This window comes from Artemia sp. Qi Xiang Cuo, chromosome 13, assembly GCF_049724085.1.
Source record: "Artemia sp. Qi Xiang Cuo chromosome 13, ASM4972408v1, whole genome shotgun sequence".
Classification (NCBI taxonomy): Eukaryota; Metazoa; Arthropoda; class Branchiopoda; order Anostraca; family Artemiidae; genus Artemia; species Artemia sp. Qi Xiang Cuo.
Window position 1 is genome coordinate 37,158,723 of NC_142806.1, and position 24,200 is coordinate 37,182,922.

At 35.7% G+C, this 24,200-nt stretch overlaps 1 protein-coding gene across 3 annotated transcripts in view; it reads left to right on the forward strand.

Annotated features, from left to right (window-relative positions):
* Positions 1–427: 427 nt before the first annotated feature.
* LOC148945243 (zinc finger and BTB domain-containing protein 8A-like) overlaps positions 428–24,200 on the forward strand; it is a 60,455-nt gene continuing 36,682 nt past the window's right edge. Inside the window, exon 1 of one of the 3 annotated variants that reach the window (XM_089099535.1) lies at positions 428–584. The gene's annotated coding sequence lies outside the window, so the exon portion shown is untranslated. Of the gene's footprint in view, positions 585–796; positions 874–8,954; positions 9,009–24,200 lie in introns of those variants that run through there. The other 2 variants (XM_089099534.1, XM_089099533.1) reach the window with 2 other exon arrangements.

The window sequence follows — 24,200 nt, forward strand, 5'->3', positions numbered from 1 at the left end:
AATGTAACCTAAGAATCATCATTGGACAATCGGATTTCGAAATTAATTGCCAAGATTCAAAATTGAACAGCTTATCAGGTGGCATAACTAGTCTGTTTCTATATAGTAGATAGAAACGCTCCCACCAATCTTTTTTCATGCCATGGCTGAAGATGTAAAACAATGGATAAGATCATCCCCCTAAGATCGCACAAACTCCCCAGGAGACGTCTGAAACTGCGCTTGCATTAAATTCAACAGTCGTAAATCACTATTTATGACATGTTATTACGCTTTTTGGGAGAGGGGGTAAAGGCGGGCCCAAATACATTCAACTTTCATCTTTAGCAACCAGTTTTGAATCTGCTATCAGACGAGATATCCGATGAAAAAACGAATAAAAAGCAATTGTTAAGTGAAATAAGGAATTGAAGTGTTTTTCTGTGCGTAGTTTAAAATCAGCCTCTGGGATTTACACCCGTAAGCTAAATACCCTAAGCACATAGTTTCTATGCGGATAATAATAAGTACTTCCCGTTTTACAGCATAATAAACCAAAACTGAATGGATGAAAGTTTGGCATTAACGAACTCCGGAAACCGAAGGTGAGGAAATTCAATAGATAATAATTCTTATCACAAATCCCCTATTGCCACCTATCGCCTCCCCCTTTTAAAAACTAATAACTGTTCTAAATACTTGCAATGGGGCACCTTTGCTCTCTCTATACGTCATGGAACATTTTCTGTGGGATGGGAAAGTGCCAATTCAACGGGGGCTTACATGTAGTTCGCTAAACAGCAAGCTATGTGATACACGGAAACACTAGGTAAAAGTTTTTTGTCTGTTTTTGGATTACAGAGGCCCGCAGATTTTATATTCAACAGAATTGTGGTCAGTTCCGTTTTCTTTTTTCCAATGTTGTTTTGAATGATTTTCATAACAAAAAGGTTTCTATGTGAGATTTGGATGAAGTTGCTATTCAAAACCTTGTAAATCAGCGTTTTAGTGCTTTATAAAACGGTGTCTTTAATTACACTAAATCAATGATCTAAAAATACTTTTATAAGCATGCCACGAACAGCAAAGTTTATATATAGGTAATTTCCTAAATGGGAATTTCAGTCTTGGTTGTACTTTTTTTTTTAGCAAAAAACCAAAACGAAAACTGTCTGAATCAAATCAGTCAAGAACCAGGCCTAATCATCGTGCCTCGATTTTTTCCAGGCCTAAACACTGCTATTTCTAAAAAAAAAAAAAAATTAATCAGTAAAGCCACAATATTTTGTTAAAATGCAATTTTGTCATAAGCAATACTTACGGAGAGGAGTAAATTCGTAAAGACAAAACAAAGAATACCAATTATGTATGTTGTAATTGCATCTCCATGATTTTTTTTCTTATCGCTGGCAAGTACTGTTTAAGCTTGGATTCAGCAACGTCAAACTACGGAATTCAAGGGGAAAATGTTTTTCAAAACCAGGGGGGGGGTTGTTACTTTTCCAATTTTTTTCAACGAAATTACAAAAAAAGTATTTTTCCAATGACAATCCCCCCCCCCCAAAAAAAGGCATTTTAAAAGTCTAGTTGGGGGTGGGGCAAAAAATTAAGGGCAGCTGTGCCCCCCTCCTCCTTTGTGTGTCTTCCCAGCAGTATCTAATCTTTGTTTTATATATTGATTTTTGATTATGGAATCAGATCAGGTGCAGACCCCTCAAGAGCCAAAATAATTACAAAATGTCCATAGTTGTTACTATGACAAAAATTTAGGGATCCCTTCCCCCACATGGGATCAGATTGGGTATAAACTCCTAAAAGGCACAGCTAGAAAATTTGTTTTACCTCACACGGAATTTGGCTGAGACCCGACTATCCGATGGTCCCTTGTGCCAGATGTTCTGATGACATGGATTTTAAGACCCCCCCCCCCTCGCATAAAGATCATATGAGGTATTGACTCCTGAAATCAAATACTTAGGGGATTAATTCACGAAAATGTAAGGAGGGGGCAAAATGTATGTTTCAAATTCTTGGGGGACCAATTCGTCGCCTTTTATTTATTTATTTTTTTCAGTAGGTATATCAAAGAAAGGTATTTTTCAATGAAAATACCAAAAAAGGAGTATTTTTTAGTTTATAGGGGACGCAAAAAATCTAGGGGATATTTGCCCATTCTTACCTTACCCCCACAGTAATTTATGTACATGTACTAGCTTCCTGTGGGCGGGAACTAAAGGATGGACTGTCTCGCACGGCACCAAAGGACCGTGGGATCAAGGACGTATACAGGAATCTGGGGGGGGGGGGGCTCGCCTTCGGGATGACCCACAGTGTGGTCAAGGAGCCTCAGGTGATGTCTTTTGATAGTGAGTAAAAGTTCCTCTGATTGGCCACAGAAAGTAGTACAGTTAGGACTCTGGCTCAAGGATACCTCTTTTTTCCCTCTACCACAAAGTTCACACCAGGTCAGGATGCTCAATAGGCAAACTTAAGACACTAGCTTTTAGTTCCCACAAAGTTTGGTTGAATTCTATCCACCTTTTCTGGTTCATGCCTGGGTCATATTTAGGGAAACTTTCCCTTGCAGAAGATTAGATATGTCCGGACACCCAAAATCCCAATTAGGACACTTAGTCTTGCCTATCACATTGTTTGATTGAGACTGACAACCCCTTTGGGTAGACAAGCATTTTGGGACCTTCTCTCTTTGTTTAACATCTGGCTTATTCTGTTAGATATTCTAATAACAAGAATTTGGGCTCCCCTCCCCTTTCTATCTCCCAACAGAGGCTGGATAAGCAAGAACCTCAAAAGCCCTACCAGCTCTTAGTTTCCACCAGGTATGATCGAGATATAAAGATCCCTTCTTATAAACGTTCTGATATCAAGAATTTATGGATCCCCTCTCCCCTAAGAGGTTGTATCTGGGCACCCCAAAAACAGAACTATGACAGTAATTTTACTACCTAGCAAGTTTGGTTGATATCTGATTGTACAAATGACTTCGTTCTATAAACCCCTCTCCCTTCCTCACATATGTTGGATCGCATCTAGACTTGCCTCGAATTTTGAAGTTTGAAAATCCCTTCCTTTTTTGTTACCGAGCTAAATATCGCTGATCACGAGTCACGCTAAAAGACAGAAAGAAAAAAAAAATCGAAAGCAGAATTGTTGCTCCGCGACATAATTACTCGTAGTTATAACTGTCAGTTGCAGCGTCATGTTTTGAGCAGATAAGCATGTGAACTTTATAAGAAACTTTGTGAAACACGACCAACGTTAATCCTTATTATTAGTTTTAGCCAGATGTGGTTTTAGGGGAAATGGAGGGGGCACTTGACCCGGGCACAGAAATTTTAGGGGCACAAAATTTCAAATAAACAATCTAACGGTTGTAATCATTATGTAATTTCGAAATTGTATTTTTCTTAAAATACACTAGAGGGCTCAGTTAATAAATGACAGCAACTAATAAATTATTAACTAAGTAATAAAATAAAAGTTAACTAAAAAAATAAAAAACAGTTAACTAATAATAATTAAATAATTAATAAAAATAATAAAATCATTGAATTAAAGTAATTAACAATAATTTGAAAAATAAGTTAATAGTGAGTAAAAAATAAATGATTAATTAATTGATAAATTGAAAATAATATTGCTAATAAATGAAAATTTTGTAAAAATTTAGCCCATAATTTTTTTGAAGATTGGGGGGGGGGCTAATCAAGTTTTCGCCCTGGGTAGAAGAGAGGCTGGAACTCAATGCATTGATGTTTCTGTCAAGAATTAAACGACAAATTTCTAAAACGTTCGAAATTTTGTAGATTAGGGTCGTTAGATAGAGTGGCGTTATTTAGTATAAACTCTATGTGAACCTCAGTATTAGAAAAAATAATAATAATACAAAAATGCTGAATAAATACTTTTAAAAATTTGATCTAGTATGTTAATACTTTTCTGTATTAGTTAGTTCTTGTCGTTTAAGTAGCATTGTCAGATGGATTGGACAACAAATATTCCCATAGCAAAGAATCGTTTGATAAAACTAGATCTATCCTCCCTGACGCACAAAAATTTCTTTTAGTCATTGAATTAAATATAATATTTACGGATGATATCAATCCGAACGAAAACGTGGGTTTGATCAAAAATACTAAACTCGCAAAGAGAAGAAATCACTTTTGTGATCAACACACCTGTCTCCAAAAAACAAAATTGATACTGCTACACAGCCTAAGAAAAAAAAATTACAGACTTATGCTCAGATTGTTCACATCCGTCGATTTGGCAGTCATGTTTTTGCGATTACGAAAAAACTGACTGTTGCTCGTGTCTCGAAATGACAAGCAAAAGACAGTCTGACGTAGAGTGTTGAATTAACGCACAAATTATCAAGGAACCACAGGGGGGGGTGTAAGTGGCTGCTCACTGAACGACTATACAAAGGGTATAAAAAATTTTATATCCTTTATGGCTAGAAAAAATTGGTACTTGGGCATTATATGGGCCTTTCTAAAAAGTCAAGTTTGGTTAATGCTAATGGAACAAAATAAAATAGGATGAATATATAACAGTTTATAAACAAATTTGGGCTATATATTTGCACACTAGGGGTGGGGATAAAGCATAGCATATATTAAATACCTAACATAACCTAACCTAGGTACCTCCCCCCTCCTAAGCTCAGAAAAACAATAGTTTAAATATCGTATACGCAATGAAAACCACGCTATCATTTATTACTCTATAGCGGTTAACCCGTCAAAAACGGGTTTTTCGTGACTGGTTTCCTTGTAAAGGCCCATATAGTGCCCAAGTACCAAAAAATTAATCAGTTGGTAAATTATTTGACATTTATTTGGCAAAACATATTCGTTTATGTTTCATCCAAAGTCAGATTAAGCAAAACTCAAGCCACAAACTCAACTTATAAAACATAAAATTCAACCCTGCAAAGGATCATAGGAACTTTTCGTCGACGACAAATTTCAAAAGAAACCAACATGATCAGATCAGTCAAAAAAGGAAAAAAAGCAAAGAAATTGGGAGATATTTTGTGCCGATCATCATGTATGTCATCAGTGATAAATTAAAATTAATAAAGCCTGAATTAATTATGTAAAATGATCAGTCATTTAAAAGTTATCATATACAAAATTCAAATTTTTATGAGTTGCATTCTTAAGAAAATAATAAAAAAAAAAACAGAGTTTCTTTTGATGATTTAAAGAGTAAAGTTGAAATTTAAAACTAACAAAAATTACTGCTTCACGGTTTATAAAACCTATTTCTGAAAAACTCGTAATAATTTTGTCTCCGGATTATTGGGGGGCAGCTGTCGCCCCGCTAAATGACGCCACTGGGCATAGAAGCATTAAAATCCTCAAGTGGCCTGCAGAAAATAAAAGATCTTAATTTTTACTATTAGCTAAAACCGCTGCTTTCCTTTTTGAACGTGTCCCACTATCAGAGCCAACATTTGAGTGTGGTATGCTTTTTATATAATTTTGATTAATATTTCTGTAACCTATCATAAACCTAATTAATTGATAAGCCCCCAGGTTTCTATTCTTGGCTGAATCTGCAAATCCATAATTCTTATTTTTAAGACCTCACAAAATTTCTCAACTGAATCAGTATTCTTAGAGATCATGCGAGTATAATCGAATTGTACGAAATGGGAGGGGACAGTAAAATATGTTCAGGAAGTACCGACTCGCAATTTTCGGGGTCTTGATATCTTATTAAGGGCATTGCTGTTCTATAAACCCCGAAATTAAGGAAGGAAAGTGAATTAAGGAGGCAAAGGCTCAAATGAGCGGATATATATATATATATATATATATATACACACACACACACACACACATATATATATATATATATATATATATATATATATATATATATATATATATATATATATATATATATATATATATATATATATATATATATATATATATATATATATATATATATATATATATATATATATATGTATATATACTTATAAGAGCTAAACTAGATCAATTTAACCAAACAGCTAAACTGATCAAGCCAGGAGCCGAGAAATATCGACAGAATATTTTTTGAACCATGAGAATGGATATAGACTATAGCGAGCGGAAGGAGGTGACAAAAATCAGAGGCCTAATGTAAGCAAAAAGGCCGATATGTATATATATATATATATATATATATATATATATATATATATATATATATATATATATATATATATATATATATATATATATATATATATATATATATATATATATATATATATATATATATATATATATATATATATATATATATATATGTATATATATATATATATATATATATATATATATATATATATATATATATATATATATGTATGTATATATACTTATAAGAGCTAAACTAGATCAATTTAACCAAACAGCTAAACTGATCAAGCCAGGAGCCGAGAAATATCGACAGAATATTTTTGAACCATGAGAATGGATATAGACTATAGCGAGCGGAAGGAGGTGACAAAAATCGAGGCCTAATGTAAGCAAAAGGCCGAGCACATTAGTTGCTTCAGCCATAGGTCGTGGACTTTTGTTGCCACTATCCGCTCTCTTTGCCCGAATCCTGTCGGCAGCTGGGCGCTGTCGCGCATTTCTGTTGCCTACTTCAGCTCATTTTTCTTATCTGCTGCTCGAGCTTTTGGCTCTCGTGAATTGCCGTTGCTTCATAGGGCCTCTGATCCTTGCAAACATACTATCACTTCAATTGGACTGTGCTCGGACCTTTTGACCCCGAGTGACATAATTATGAAGACAACCAAAGTCGAGATACGGTCTGTAGTCTCTAATAGGCGCAAGAGTATTCTAGTAAGTACGTTTCAAACAGTCCGTGGTAACGTAGTAACTGTAACTACGTGGTAACTACGTTACTACGTAGTAACATGGTAACTGCAAGTAAGGAGCGACCCGGCTCAATAGTAACCGAAACTCTAAAAAACGAAATTTTGATACCAATAGATACATCAAAAGAATCAAATTTTTATGCTGATTTCAAATATATTAGTTTCAGCAAGTTTAGTCGTACTCATTAAAAGTTACGTGCGTGATAGAATTACCTTATTTTCGAAAAAGGGGGAAAGCAACCCTAAAAGTCATATAATCTTAATGAAAATTACACCATCAGATTTAGCGTATCAAAGAACCTTTGGGTAAAGGTTTCAAGCTCCTATCTGCAAAAATGTGGAATTTTGTATTTTTTGCCAGAAGAAAGATCACGGACGCGTGTTTATTTGTTTATCTTCTGTTTCTTTTCCCCAGGGGTGATCGTATCGACCCATTGATCCTAAAATATCACAGGAGGGCTCATTTGAACGGAAATTAAAAGTTCTAGTGACTTTTTTAAGTGATAAAAAATATGGAGGGCAACAAAGCCCCCTCCCACGCTCATTTTTTCCCAAAGTTACCCAATCAAAATTTTGAGATAGCCATTTTGTTCAGCATGGTCGAAAATATAGTAACCATGTCTTCGAGGATAGTTTAATCCACCACAGTCCCCAGGGGGAGGTCTGTAAGTTATGAACTTTGCCCAATGTTTAAATTTAGGCCTAGTATTGGTTATTGGGAAGCATACAGACGTTTTCAGGGGGATTTTTTCTGGTAGCGGGGGAGGTTGGGTCGGGGATTACATGGGAGGATCTTACCGCGGAGGAGGTTTTCATGGAGGAAGGGACGTTGCTATGAAGGGGGCGCCAAATTTCCCAGCATTATTTAAACAAACGATCAAAAATTAAATTAAAAAAACAAGTTTTTCAACTGAAAGCAAGGAGCAACATCAAAACTTAAAAGGAACAGAAATCATTACATATATGATTGGGTTCGCCTAGTCAATACCTCGCTCTATACAATAAAGTTTTTTTAGTCATTTCATAAGAGCTATTTATTCTAAATAACAGCTTTTGTGATTAAGCGGTCTTTCTTAAAGAATTGGAACAAAATTCGAATTTTAGCATAAAGAGCGATGTATTGACTAGGGGGCGAACCCCCTAATATACGTAATAAAAACATCGAATATAGAAGTTCGTTACGTAAGTTAATTAGTAAGTTACGTATATTTATTACTAATAAAAAGTTTGTAAATGAAATATAAACAACTTTCAAGAAAGCCATTTAACCCAAAAAAAGTAAAATTAACATAGAATTTTTAAAAATCAATCGCGAAAACCCAAGGCATCCACTATAGAGTAGGCAATGATAAAGCCCGTTTTTGACGTGTTAACCGCTATAGAGTAGGCAATGATCGTATGGTTTTCATCGCGTATACGATATTAAACTGTGGTTGTTTGGGGTTTAGAGGGGGGGGGAAGGTACCTAGGTCAGGTTAGGTTACGTATTTAATTTATGCTATGCTTTACCCTCACTCCCACCTCTAATGTGCAAATATATAGCCCAAATTTGTTTCTAAACTTTTATATATTCATTCTATTTTGTTCTATTTCATTGGTATTAACCAAACTAGCAGTATATAAAAGAGTCCGTTTAGCATAGGAGTACCAAAAAAGTATTTGTCAATTTCAACAAGCAGTGCCCAAGACTTTAAGAAAATTTAGCATTTCAGTGGGTCCTGGGCCCCTCCCTTTTAAACGTCCCGGAATTTCTTTCATCAAGATGCCCAAATAAAAAAACAACAATTTATTTTTGCTCTTTCTTAATCCTCCCAGCAGTTTCGAAATAAATAAGACAACAATCTTTTTTTGTCCAATAAGACGAACATATTTTGCCTCAATCACTACCGAATATTAGCTCAGGTACAAATCCCTTGTCCCCGTTTCACACAATTCCTAAATTTCAAGATGGGGTGGTACCTCCGTTACACCTGTTTGTGTGTATGCTTATAGCGGTCGAATGGGGACATTCCCCTTTGGCGTCGTCACAATCATTCAATGTTCAATTCAGTCTGTTGCATCAATTGCGGTGGGAATGTAGTAATGGTGTTAAAGCTATTCAAAGACTTGAATGACTCAGGTAGGCCTTTTTTTGTAAACAGGTGTCTGGTTGGATTTGCTCTTAATAATAGGCCCATTATACTGTATTCAAGTAAGGATTTTATGGATATATTTTTGGCGGAAGAAGGAAGAGAACTAATCATTTCTAAATAAAGATTCGTAATTTAAATAAAATTTAGCTGGCATACCATAGCCTATTGGTAAAGAGTCTTGTGTATGGCCTTTTCTGAACACTAGGCTATAATAGCAGAAGAGGATAAAGTTATCTGTATTCAGATATCTTCAATATATATAAAAGATGAACACACAAATCCATTTGCCTTTTAATACTAATCCCAAATAGGCTATACTAATTGCTACCCACGCAAATGCCCCCCCCCTAAAGAGGCCAGATACAGCCATGGGCTATAAATAAAACTTTGCTGATCTTTTTCAGATTGGCTTAATTTGGTGTTTTGAACCAAGTGTTGGTGAGGAATAGGCACAAAAAATGATGCAAACCAATAAATTAAGCAAAGTTTTATATATGGGCTAGCCCATGTTAGAGATAATCCTGGCCTTATTTAGGGGCTGGGCTGGCGTTTTTGTAGTGGTTAGTAGGATATGGAATGAGAGCTAAAAGGCGCATCGGTGGGTATGTTCATCTTATCGATCTATCGAAGTTATCTAAACATCGATAAATTTACCAAAAAGACTAGTAACTGATCATTTGATTCTCTTTTCGGTAAATTTTTGGCAGTTCATTTCAACCTAATCTAACCTAGGTACCTCCCCCCTCCCTAAACCCCAAAAAACAATAGCCTAGTTTAAATATTGTAAACGTATTGAGAAATCACGCTTTGCGATCCATTTCTCTATTGCAAATACCCGTTTGACCGGTTTCCTTTAATATTTCCCGATACAGTATATAGCGGTGTAAAACATATAATGCATAATTACAGGGGGTGGGGATGGGTAAATCTGAATTTCCGATAGAAGCGATTATTATATTCGTAAAGAGCATAACAAAAGGCATCGAGTGGTATGTTCACTTTATTCGTAAGTCCATAATATGAACTACCAAAAATTTACCCTCTTTTCAACACTGTTTCGAAATATAATTGTCGTTACCTTGATGATTGAATTCCTACCCCCCCCCCCCGTGATTGGGCCAGATATAACGTAAGGCTATGTGTAAAACTGCTGATTCTGTGGGTTTGCATTTGTAGTTGTTTCTCACTAATAACTAGTTCATAATGCAAGATAATACAAATTCGAAAAAAATATAATAAAATCAGTTAAGTTTTTATATAGACAGTGTTGAAGGGGGAATTGGTACTGTCGTAGGCTATTACCTGTAACCCACGCGAGAAGTGAAGTTTGATTAATGCTAATTAAATAAAACAAAATAGGATAAAAATATAATAGTTTAGAAACAAATTTCGGCTATGTATTTGCACATCACGGGAGTGGGGGGCGGGTAAAGCATAGCATATGTTAAATACCTAACCTAGTTACCTTAGTTGCCCCTAAACCCCAAAAAACAAAAGTTTAAACATTGTAAACGCAGTTATAAATCACTTTTTGCAATCATCAGCATAGGAATTGTCCGTTGAAACCTGTTTGACTAGTTTCTTTAGCATGTTCGCTGTACAATATCGCGCGTGTGTTACAGATAATACAACAGTACCGGGGAATCGAATGGTTCTACGGTACTCTTTCTTTGTATAATAATGTTTAGCAGTTAAGAAGAGGTTCACAAGAGCTATTCTAATTTGCATTATGAATCAACTGTTGATGGGAAGTGACTAAAAGAAGTAATACAAATTACTAAAACCAGCACTTTGGGGGGGGGGGGAAACTCACGGTATAGAATAGAAATCAGAAAGCAAAAGTACACCGTTGGACTGCCGGTTTTATGATATTTCCAAATGAAATGATCGCTGCTGTTGCAATTGCGTCCCAGCCCCCCTTCCCTAATTGGGGCCACATTTAGCTCTAGGGGATATGCAGAAGTTTGCTTATTTTGTAGGTTTGCATCACAGTTTATATAATTAGCAGTATGATCATCCTCTATCTCACCCATTATAAAAACCCGGACCGGTATATTCTGTCTACTGTGGTTTGCATTATCCTTTCGTGTGCGTCTTATCAGCAGTTGGCTCATAATGTCAAATTAAGCCAATTGGAAACAAAAACAATAAAATCAGCAAACGTTTGTATACAGTCTGTGGTTATATCCAGTCATTAGGGGGGGGGGCGGCTTGGATGCAGTAAAACTGGAAGTGACTGAAAATCCAATTAACAGACATTTTCTGAATCTTATCAAGTAGGAATTTGTTATTGTAGTGTTTAGTTTAGAAGAGACTATTTATAAGTTAAGTTTGGCTTAGAGTCAGTTTTTTGTAGAGCTTTCGCAGTGGCACGCAAAAAATAACCCGTTAAGTTTTTCAAATTACTGATACCTTTTCATCCTAGAAGGTACTCTTTCACACAGAATCCCATATATGTGTGTGAAACAGGTAATGCAAACTCCCCCCCACCCCACAAAAAAAGAAAGAAAAAAAACTACTAGGCCAAACACATTTTTGAAGTTGAAACCATATTTTCTTTGGGCAGTTTAATGACAGAAGTCAATGTGAAAGTCTTGACAATGGACTGTGGAAGCACATTCCCATCGTAGATTTTGGTGGAGTAGGTTTCAGCATTTGATCGGGATTTCATTTTAAGAGGCTTTTTGTGGTCTTGGAAAGCTGTTACTACACCAGTAAAATTTTCAGGAAAGGATTTCTAGCCCAAACTAAGAGAAGACATTTGAAGTAACCACCTTCGTCCTTTCCTCCCTCAGGGCCAGAACTTTTCATGAACTTGGATCTGATTTAGGGGTCCACCCTGAAATGTGCGTTTTGGAAGGTGCTATTATTCTTGTACATTCATTCCCTCCCTATCTGTAAGGTTCGAAAGATTGTATGAAAATCAGTCCTTAGGGAAGGGGTGGAGGCAAGAGCTAAAAAAAAGTTACTTGTGTCCTAACTTGGACTGTAGGTCCTTTCCTGAAAGCTCAATTCGCCTAGATCAGCCGCTTTCCAAGATAGCGAAAAATCCTAAATTCTTTCACCCCAAATCCTAAATGGTCTGTGTGGGTGTGTGTGTTTGTATGAAGTCCTGGGAACTGTCTTGTCATGGCCTAACGTACGGGAGAAGCAGACGGTACTCGTACTGGTAGTACCGGTTTGAACAAAGCAAGAGCTAAACACGAGGACCGAATGCCAAAGGAAACTGAATAAGGGATAAAAAGCCCATGAAGTTGCCTTTTGCTAGTTTGTTCAAAAAGCCCCTAACATGATACTCCCGTGATGGTAAGACAGTTATCCTTATTTATCATGTTATTATAAAATCAAAGACTGACAGAATCGATACAGGCCAACAGGATACATGGGAGTGTTGTTATTGACGTTAAAAGCAAAGATCAAAGTTCAGAGTTCGCTCATTCAACATATGATTTGAACAAAAAAGGAAAAATTACCATCATAGTCAGAGCAAGCCACTATGACCTGGAATGCAGGGAGAGGTGACAGAGAGAGAGAAAAGACAATGCAATGAAAAATACACACTAAAACAAAAATATCAGTGAACCAGCATTCACTAATCATTACCCACGAGCCACATTGAGGTGCCATGTGTAATAAACATTTCCAACTTATCTTTTATCCTGGCCCAAAAACATCCATCCCATGAAGGTCACGATAATGATAAATAAATACGGAAACACTAATACAAAAGAACAATAAACAAAGAAATGGAAAAAGAAAAAGCTATCACTTAGAAATCAATATTGTTTTACAATTTTTTGTAAGGTATCAAACAAGTGACACTCTTTAGCTGATTCAGGCTGAATATTCCAGGCAGCAAAACAGACAGACATGGGGTTGGAGTCTGATCTGACTAAATTCCCATGTAGTAGTATCCAGGGTCAATTTAAAGCTGAAATATAGGTAGATTAATGACTTAGCAGGTAGTTATAACGCTGATAGGTAGCCTACATATGTAGCACAAGGATGACGGATGTAGTAAAGAAATAGAAAGCAGAATTATTCCGAAAATAGGAAAATATGTTTTATAACTAAGATTAAATTGTCTAATGATATTTTTAAATTTGATAATTTAGATGATAAATGATATGTTTCCAAAAAATCATGCCTTTTGTCAGTCAAGGTGGGCTCACACGAAGCGAAGGACGTTCTCGAGTGCGGTGGAAGATTTAATAAGAAAGGTCTAAAAGGAAGCATGATTTCATGGGAGGGATTGAACACTATCGTTCTAAACGGAATGAGATGGAGGATGAGCATATGCAGCTTTGTTGGGCTTAGGTGACTGATTGTTGCTATGAATTATCAGTAGCAGTGCTACTGTAGGTTACACAGCCTTCCCTGAGGCCAAGAAGTTTGTAGAATGTGTGCTAGAAAAAAGGTGAAGATTCCCTTAAAACTGGGTTTCCTCGCCACGATTTTTTCTTGGCTCACCTCCCCCGAGAGTAAAATCAAAATTGTGTCTGGTTGAAAGAATCCTCCTATTTCTTTACTGCAAGATTTTGTTTTATATTCTCTTCTTTTCTCTCAAAAGTCTCATTTTAAGTTTTCTCGTGTCTTCGCAAACAGCTTTTCCAGGGCCAATGTTTCTAGACTTCAAAATATTCATTGTCTTCTGGTCCATTCCCTCCTCCATGTGACGTTTCCCTATTTCGTCGTCGCGTATTTTCAGTTGAAAATTTATTAGTAATAATTACACCACTAGCGTGGTTTTAAAATTTTAGGCGAAATTTCGTAATGTTGGAATTATCATCAATGAGTTTATAAGCAACTTCATTTGGCACATTTTCTTATCCTCGGGGGAATTTACCGTTTATTTACTTGGGTATCTTGTTACCTTATAGATTGCAGGGATTAATAGTATTTTGTGCGCTAATGAAGCTTACCCGGACGAGATTATGCAGCGCCAGTTGTTCTATATACCAAACTCGGCGCTCAACTACGGTCATCAATTCTGGGGGTGCCAAAATCAAAATGTTTTCCTGTTTATTTTTCCAAAATAATCTCATTACGCAAGTTTTTGATTCGTAGTTTAATTGTCAAGTGTTGTTATATATTATACCTAGAAACTTTGTAGGCTCCTAGAATTTCAAAACAATCATTTCGATATATTTATACTTATCAGTTGGGCCCAATAAATCATACATACAAAATCTTACACAGTTTTATGTAATCAGAAAAAAAGAAAGAAGTTCCTCATGGAAGTAAAGAGCGAGTTTAAAATTTTAAACGAACAGACATTACTCTATATACCACTGGCCAGCTCTCTATGATGAAGTATCACCTGTACTTTAATAGTAATAATTTATGCAGGCAAACATGTGTTTTTTATGCTATTAATAGGGGATGATTGGGATGAATGTCTTGAAAGAAAGTATGTAAATAGAACATTGTCGTCAGTAAGTGACTGCATTAATTACATATAAAAAGTTTTAGTAAAAAACAACTTAAACTTTGTCTTAAGAATGGGAGTTCGGCAAAGCATAGTATATATTAAATATGTAACCTAACCTATCCTAGGTACCTCTTTCCCCCCCCCCCCCCAAAAAAAAAACACAAAAAAACAACACTTTAAATATCGCATACGCAATTAAAACCACGCTGTACATTGTATCTCTCTACAGCAGTCTTGTATCATCCCGGTGTCGAGTTTGAGATATAAAATGAGTCCAGCTAATAGAAGAATACCCATAATTCTTTATTGTATTTTCCACAATTCTGTTACTAAAGTATTATATTTTCATCAGATTTTGGTTTATTTCATTTATTAACATAACTTCACTTCTTCAGTGTGGTCGATATATCATACGGTCAGGTACCTGTATTTTGCAAAAATTGTTAACAAAATTGTATGAAATATGTGCATTGGGTTTTGACCTTCCCTTTGAGTATTTCCCTTTGATTCAAACTTGGTCTAAAAATACACATTTTAAAATTCAAACATCCCTTCTCCCTCATCCCTGAAAATGGTATAGCATCCCTATTGAAAACTGATGTGCAATTGTACGCTACTGTGTCTACATAAGTGTCCCTACACACAAATAAAGCGTTCAAATCATCGTCGGTAATATCTGTTCATTTTATATAGACTGTATTATACTTTGGGACGAAAAGTTTAATGATTTGGAAGCATGTCTCTGAAATCTGGAAGATTTTATATAATATCCTTCATCTTTATTAATTTTTTTTTTAGATACTATTAAAATCTTGCTGTCTCAGACTTTTCACTCGAAAGCGCTTTGGCCATGTTCGGGCCAGAATTGATATTTCGAAAAAAAAGGAAAAATGCGATCTAATTTGTTGCTTTTAGAGATAAATACTACAACTCTACCTTTTCATTCCTTTTAGGAAAAAAACAGAATCTCTTTTTGTAGGAGACTGAAACGTATCTTGGGGGGGGGGGGGGTTCAGACCTCTTGAATTTGATGGTGCAGTCTTTATCCAGGTTGGAACCCTTTTTTGGGGTGATTCATTTTAAATTTTATTCATTCCACAGAACTATGATAAAATCAGTGATTTGATTAAATTACTTTAGAATGTTAGGTATTTGATAAAATCCCTGGTTTTACCACTGCTCTGCGACATACTTTGTTTTCAACATTCCACTTTTTCATTCCGTTTGTTCATGAGCAGTTTGATAACCAAAAGCAAGTTCTTCAGCTCTAAGCATAAATCTTCAAGTCTGTGTCTTAAAATTTACCTTTCTGGACCCTTCATTGGGTGGAATAGACCAAATAAGGCAATTTATTTTTAACCAACGGTTTTACCAACGGCATTCAATCGATAAGTTTAATAATCAAGATTTTGAATATAGACTATAAACAGATAATTTTTAGTAGCCTACATTTCAGATAAGATATACAATTTATAAGTATTCCAGAAAAATAATGACCAAGGTCTAGAGACTAAGAATGTCGTTCTTTAAGAAATTGATTTTCTTTCTTTTCTTGGTGGTGGACCCAGCGTTATAATTATTTCTCCTTGCTCTTTCTCCCCTGCTAAGCACCCATATTTCTTCCCCTATTCTGGATCGATTGCTCCTTGGGAGATGCCCCCCTGTATGCCGTCATTTCATCCTTGAGTATAAACAAAATTCCCCACCACAGCGTGAGGGACCTTCAAGAATATTATCTCCTAGGGCGTGTTCCCAAAATAGGGGGTCTGAGACGCTTCAAATCTTTGAAAATTAAAGACTATTCTCCGTTCTGCCGCGGTCATTAAAAAAGTGTTAAGCTGCAACATATCGCGTCAAAAAACTCGCCTTCGTTTGACAAAGCAGGTAGAAAGTAAAAAGGATTGCTTTAAGTTAGTGTTTCCCAAACTGTTAACTTATGTCAAAAGTCGTTTCTCTTTATATAGTTTTTGTACCGCTGAGTATCCCTCGTAAAAAAAAAAAAATGGATGTATTTCAATAACAACCAAAATATATTTTTTTTCAGTGAAAGCTCGGTATTAGTATCTTTTATTTATTTATTTCCTTAAGAATCAAAGAGTATAAACGATAGGTAAATAAAGAGTTATGACTTACGCTTGTTTTTATTATTCTTTTTCTTTATTTACGAAGTAACTAGTGTTTTTAGTCGGTAGTGTCAATTCGTGAAAATTTAGGGGGGGGGGGAGGGGGCATATATATGTTTCACAATCTAGGGGGGGGCGGAAACATATATATATATATATATATATATATATATATATATATATATATATATATATATATATATATATATATATATATTGATGACGACTTTGCATGGATTTGGACATTTCTATTTGGTTGATGGTTCGGTTATACTGTTTGGTCTTTTTTTTTTTTTTTGCCAAGTAATTACCTCTTAAACATTATATATATATATATATATATATATATATATATATATATATATATATATATATATATATATATATATATATATATATATATATATATATATGTGGAGTCACCATAAAAAGCCGATTTTCTTATGCATGTATCGTTATAAAAACTGCTTTTTTTTTTAATTCGGTTACTATTAGCCCTGATCCCTCCTTACTGACGAGTCGTTTGATGTAGCTAGGGGACACAGTGGGAGAAGGCAAAATACCCCCCCCCCCCCAAAAATTTTATTATTATTTATCGTTGTCATTTTTTTTGGGGGGGGAGGTAAGGATGGCTGGTAGTAATTGTGTATGTAGGGTTTTGCAAAGGGTGATGTCTGCCCATACAAGTTTTATAAACCTCGGGTTTTGTTGTTAATGTATTTTATTTCTTTTAATAGAACCCTTTTTTCTCTCTTCTCTCTATAAATTACTACCGTCATTAACTGTACTGAATGGAAACCTTGCAGTGACCGAGGTGGCTGATTACTGGCAGCCCCTCGGTCAATCCGCCCAAATTATCCTTATTTAAAGATTGCAGTCTGGACCGAAAAACATTGCAGATCGAGGGGGTGCCCAGTTTCAGAAATCACGTACACCAGTTGGCTCGTGCGAAGCGTAACGGAAGTGTGGCAGAAACAGTGCCAAGCGTGGTGGGACTCTGCGGCAAACATGGCGTCCTGAGATGTGCGCCTGGTGGTAAAAAGTAGGCACTCCCTCGTAGCAGACTAAAAGGTCGAGCAAGCTCAGTTTAAGGGATGGGGCGTAACAGACAAGTGAGCAGGAATTCACTGCGGGGTGGAGCTCAGCAAATCTCCCTTAAAAAGCGTAAATTAGCCGAAGAATAAAATCTTGACAATTATGCGAGGGGAGAGTTCGGGCTCAATTCCCCCAACCTCCTTGCTAATATACCGGGGGTGCAAATGCTTACCTATCGGAAAAATTACATCACTCGTGAATTAACACAGTCAATTATCTTCATGAGCGTGTTCCAAAAATGGGGGGTGTGAGATGCTTCAAAATCATTGAGAATGAAAACCTATTTTACGTTGATGTCATTGCCCTTGCCTCGAAGGCCAACTCTTACTGCAAGTGGATTGAAACAGCTGGAAGAACAATTGTGTCTCGTTATGGTCGAAGTATCGCACGGCTCGGTTGTCTTAGTATGAAAAAGTAATATGCTATGAGCAATATTCTTAAAAGGTCGGGGGTAGACACTCTAAACCACAGACTGTTGGGGAGCGAAATTTTCGCTTAATCAGTAACGTGTGAAATATAAGCCTCTCCCACAGAGATATTGTCATAGTTATTGCGATTGAAACAATTCAAAGTTACCTTTTTATGCCGTATTTGACGCAGCAAAAATATAAATGTTTAAGAGAGTGAATGCTTGTCAAAATACAATATTATTTACTTAAAAAATATTTATGATAGGAGATACATGATAACCAAGCAGAAAAATGCCGACATAGAAATAAACACAGTCTAAGAAACTTGCTAAACTATGTACGAGGTAATACTACATGTCCAAATTATTTCACAATTATACATAATCTTGGTAGGCTATGTATCAAATGAGAAAAAAAGCTAAGTCTTTCCAAATGAAAGCAAAGAGGACGTTAAAAAGAGAACCTACGCTCTTTACGCTCAAGTTTCAGTATATATTCGACAGGTTACTAATTATGATCTAAATAAAGCACAAGTTAAGTTTAATTTCAGATTTGAGGGGAGGGGCTGGAAGGTGGCAGCCCTGTCGTATAATGGCTAATCCTGTTCATTTTAAGTCTTTGTTCCCCCTTGCTTTCATCTGGGAAGAATGTTTTCTTCTTTTTAATATATTTTTTCCCATTTTCCATATTCTATTCAGGATAAATGTAAAGCATGCGGTTACAACCTCAAGTCCCCTTGCTTACACTTAAGTTTAATTTCTGCCTAAGAATGCTTCCAAAAGAAAAACCACACTTGGAAATGGTGCACTCTTAAATTTTTCTTGGTGGGTTGGTCTGAAATACCCCAAAAAGGATTTTTTTTTTGCATTTTGTGATATCTGCATTTCCCTAGGATGGGGTAGGGGATGTTTCTTGGGCATATATTGCTCCTCGGGGACCTTTTCCATACTTGTACAGGAAAGCATATGAACGGTATCTTTTCATTCATACTAACAGTATTTCTGCAAGCTCTCACCCCCTCAATGTCCATATTGCGCGCTTAGTCGAAATGTATTCTTCCAAATGAAGCAAAGTTTGGGGATAAATATTCGCTCCATGTTGAGAAAGAAACTCATGGTAATTTGGGACTAAAAATGTTTTTTCGGGGGTGGGGGAGGGGTGGAGGCGCCCTCTAAAGATCTAGAGACCTTTCCCCAAGCATTTTATGCAAGTAGGTATTGCAGTATACTCGTTAGTAATACTGCATATACATTCTATATAATATTTGATTATATATATATATATATATATATATATATATATATATATATATATATATATATATATATATATATATATATATATATATATATATATATATATATATATATATATATATATATATATATATATGTATGTATATATATATATATATATATATATATATATATATATATATATATATATATATATATATATATATATATATATATATATATATATATATATATATATATATATATATATATATATATATATATATATATATATATATATATATATATATATATATATATATATATATATATATATATATATATATATATATATATATATATATATATATATATATAAATAAATATATATATATATATATATATATATATATATATATATATATATATATATATATATATATATATCATTTTGTCACTAAAGTCACTTTTTTCGACGTTTCTTACCTAATTTTTTTGTTGAAACAGTATGTTATAATTGACTGTCGACTGTGGCATAATTCATAAAAAAGTAAGTCTTTTTTTGATAGTTTGGACTTTATTTCAACACGCACGATGTCTATGGCTGTGATAAACGTGGTTAGTTTGTGTGTGTGTTAAAATCTAGGCTCTTGCAAATAAGATGATTGATTAAATTAGTTCTACCGTACCATAACTGCCCATGGTTCTTTTCAGGCCGTTAGTTCACTTAGCATCCATTCTTGCCTGGTTGCTTAGCAAATGGACAGTTAGGCCGAGATTCTTTCTGTATGTTTTCAGTGTTAGCCAGTTTCTTTGATTTTAGACCATTTCTTGCAAAAGGCTTGCCTGCCCAAAGGTCTGAGGACGTCAAAATGTAAGATTAAATTCGTGTTTTTATTGGTTTTTCAGTTTGTATTTGTATTAGCTTTATGTGTTTTTGAATTCCGTCCTAAAACCCATTCTTATTTCAGGTCGCTGTAAATAATGGGCAAGATAAAATTTTTGGAGAGCTGGCTCAGTAGGGAAGACGGCGCTGGGCATAAAGTGAAAGAGTGGTGCACAAAAGGGAGTGACAATGACAGCTCGTTCTATTGTAAAGTTTGTAAAAAGACTCTCAGCTGCCAGAAAGGGTTCCAGGCCCTTCTTCAACATGCAGCCGCACAAGATCACAAAAAGAATGCTTCTGTCATGTTAAACCAGCGTCAGTTGAGAATCGCTGCATCAGCTCCAACCAGAAACCACCCAAACTCACAGAGTGACGATAGCGTACCATAAAAGAATCTGGAAATGCTCTGCAAGCGAGATGCAGCGTCAAGGGCGGAGATAGTTCGGGTTTTAAAGACTATTGCTAGTTCTTTTGCTGCAGCTTCGTGTGTTCATATTGCCGAGGTGTTCCGAACAATGTTCCCCGATGCTGTACCAGAAGGCTTCTCGTTAAATGCTAAAAAAATGACATACTTGTTGACGGAGGCTATTTATCCGTACTTTCGAGAAATTCTCATCGAAGACATCCAGAAATCTGACTTTATGCTGGAATAGGATGAAACAACAAACAACGGTGGGGTAAAGGAGCTTCAAATAAGAGTTCGATACTGGTCAAAAGAGCAGAAACAAGTGGTTATTTGGCATCTTCGGACATATTATATGGGACATGCAACCAGTGAAGATCTGAGTAAGAAAATCCTGCAGAGTATTGAAGATGAAGGACTTTCATTTGAGAGATTGCTGATGCTTGCAAGTGATGGCCCAGCTGTCAATAAGAAAGTGTGGTCAATTGTAGACTCAGAAAAGAGAAAAGGGTATTGAAAAGCCCTATTGAATATTGGAACCTGCAATATTCATGCAGTGCATAATGCATTCCTGAAAGGGCTACAAGAACTTGGAGAGAAGTGCTCTGAAGTGATCGTCGCTGTTTACCAATTTTTCTGTAGATGACCAGGTCTTTCTGACAATTTCAGCCAGTGCCAATAGAAAGTTAAAGTTCCTCAGCATAAGTTTGTCAAGCACGTCCCCACGAGATGGCTCACCATAAGGAAAGCAGCAAGCTGCTTGATCGAACAGTGGCCTGCATTGATAGAATATTTCCTAGAATTCGTGCCAAAGAAAAATAGTCTGAAGTACCTGATGTCAAATGCAAAATATTTGAAAATTGTAAGTTGGCTAAAAAAGTAAACAATGAAAGCCAAAATTGAGTTCATTATAAACTCTGCAGCAATTTTCACTGCTTTCACTGGTGTATTTCAACGACAGGAGCCATTAATACATGTGGTACATTTTGAGCTGAGATGGTTATGCACAGTTCTTTTGGGGCAGATTATGCCAGCTGATGATGTCAATCTCTGGATCCTCGGTGGTTTTGAAGGCTTAGATAGTACTGCAGATGTTTACCTACAGCAACCCTTGTGTAATGAAAGGGTCCTGGCTGCCCTGGATTCTTCGAAAGTTATTCTGAAACACAGGAGATTTTTTTTCTTAGAATCAGGAAGCATATGAAAGCTGCTGTATAGTAACTGCTGACAAAATGCCATGGGAACAACGAGTTTTGCCGAAGCCTCGCCTGCCTAAGGCCTCCCTGTCCAGATTACCAAAGTACGAGTTGCAGTGATAGCGTCCACATCGCGAGAGAACTTCCATTTGAGATGGACATCAAGCAAGTCCAGGGAGAATGATTCTTAATACAGTCAGATCCTTTGCCGCCACCCACGGAGAGTACTCGAATCGACAGCTATTAGCAAAAGATTCTGGAACTGAAGACACCATCTGGTAAAACCAAATATCAGGCCTTAGGTCAGATCGTCCGGGCAGCTCTGTTGCTCTTTCATGGATGTGCAGATATAGAGAGATGATTTTCTTGTTCAGCTCTGCTGATGACTCGCCTTCAAGCGCGTACAGAAGAGCGGGCACTGAATGCTAAGGATTTTGTTGCAGATGCGCTCCGCGACTATGAGAACAGACCAGAGCGTGTGCTGATCACAAAGAAGTTGCTTTGTCTGGCTAGATCAGCTAGAGTCAGCTATGAACTGTACCTTTTTGAGCGAAGACAGGAAGAATCAAAAAGAGAGATGCTTGAAGCTGAGAAAAAAGGTGATGAACAAGAAACCCAGGAGATGGTATGGAAGGAGCAAAAAATAGCGGACTTAGAGTAAGACATGGTACGAAAAAAACAGATGGTTAAGCAGAAGAAGGAAATAGGCGATACCCTTATGAGAGAGGCAGGGGAACAGTTGAAGAAAGCTGTGGAAGAGACGGACTTCCTGAACATTGGTCTTCCTCAAAATATGCTGGAAGCAGCATTAAAAGCTTGCTCCGAAAAAAGGGAAAGGGCAGATAATGCTGAAATGGTTGAAGTACTTGTTCTGAAGAGGAAATCTGAACTAATTGATTGTCTTTCAAAAAAGTCAAAGAAGTGATGACATAATATCCAGTGATTGGTTATACCTAGTTGTAGCAGATGCTTGTTTTTTTTTATCGTTTTGTATAAGTAAATAAAATCAATTGAAGAAAAAAATAAGGATTTCAGCCTTTCTGTCCATAATTTCTTGGGCTTTATAGACCAGTGATGATCTTACGGTAGTAATTGGGATCCTTGTAATCCATCTGCCTTGCTCTGACGGCTTCTGAGTAGTCACTTTTTGTCACTTTTTTTGGTGTCCTCAAGTAACTAAAGTCACTTTTTTCGCGCACTTCGTCGCGGCCGACCCCTGTATATATGTATATATATATATATATATATATATATATATATATATATATATATATATATATATATATATATATATATATATATATATATATATATATATATATATATATATATATATATATATATATATATATATATATATATATATATATATATATATATATATATATATATATATATATATATATATATATATATATATGGTACTTGGGCACTATATGGGCCTTTACAAGGAAACCAGTTACGAAAAACACTTTTTTGACGGGTTATTTCAAGAGACGGCTATAGAGTAATGCAATCCAAAGCGTGGTTTTCATTGTGTATACGATATTTAAACTGTTGTTTTTTGGGGTTTAGGGGGGGAGGTACCTAGGTTAGGTTACTCATTTAATATATGCTATGCTTAACCCCCCTCCCACCCCCATCCCCTAATGTGCAAATATATAGCCCAAATTTTACCTTGGATTTTGTTTAATTGCATTTTGGCCCTGGTCAGGCCAAAATTTTCGCATTACGACACAAATGGTAGAAATTGGTACTTTCATGATGTGGCACGACCTCTTCTATTGCCTAAAAACGGCACCTTTACTTTGAGTTTCCCCTCGAATGATGCCTCTTCTGATATACTAGGAATAGCTGTTCGGTACAATCTAACCTAGCAAAAAAGAAAAAAAACATTCCTGGTTATCCTTCTAGTTTAAGGGTTTATCGCCATTTTTCTAAAATTAAGCAAATTTTCTTATCTTAATAACATTTCGTTTGAACTTATTGAATGGCTGTAAATTCAACGAGGTTTACACAACTGTACTTACGTGAAAAGTAGATTCGTCTGATGTACATACTACCATCAAAATTATTCTTTAGAGGTCACTCTTTACTTACATTTTGTCATCACGAACTGTGATATTTTATGGATGGAAAAACTTCTCTCAGGGATCCTAAGTTTTTGAATTATTTAGTGGTGCTAGGTATATAGGTAGTTTTTTACCGATAATGTAGCCTACCATTTCAAGAGTCATTTACCAAAAAGTTTTTATCTAATTACTTTGACTTTGGGCAGTATTACCATGTAAATGCAATTTCTGGCTAAATACGTATTGAGCCGAAAATGTTGTTACGTTTACTTGAAAATACTGCTTAAAGTTACTGTAATATGTACTTTTTTTAAAACATGTTGAAAAT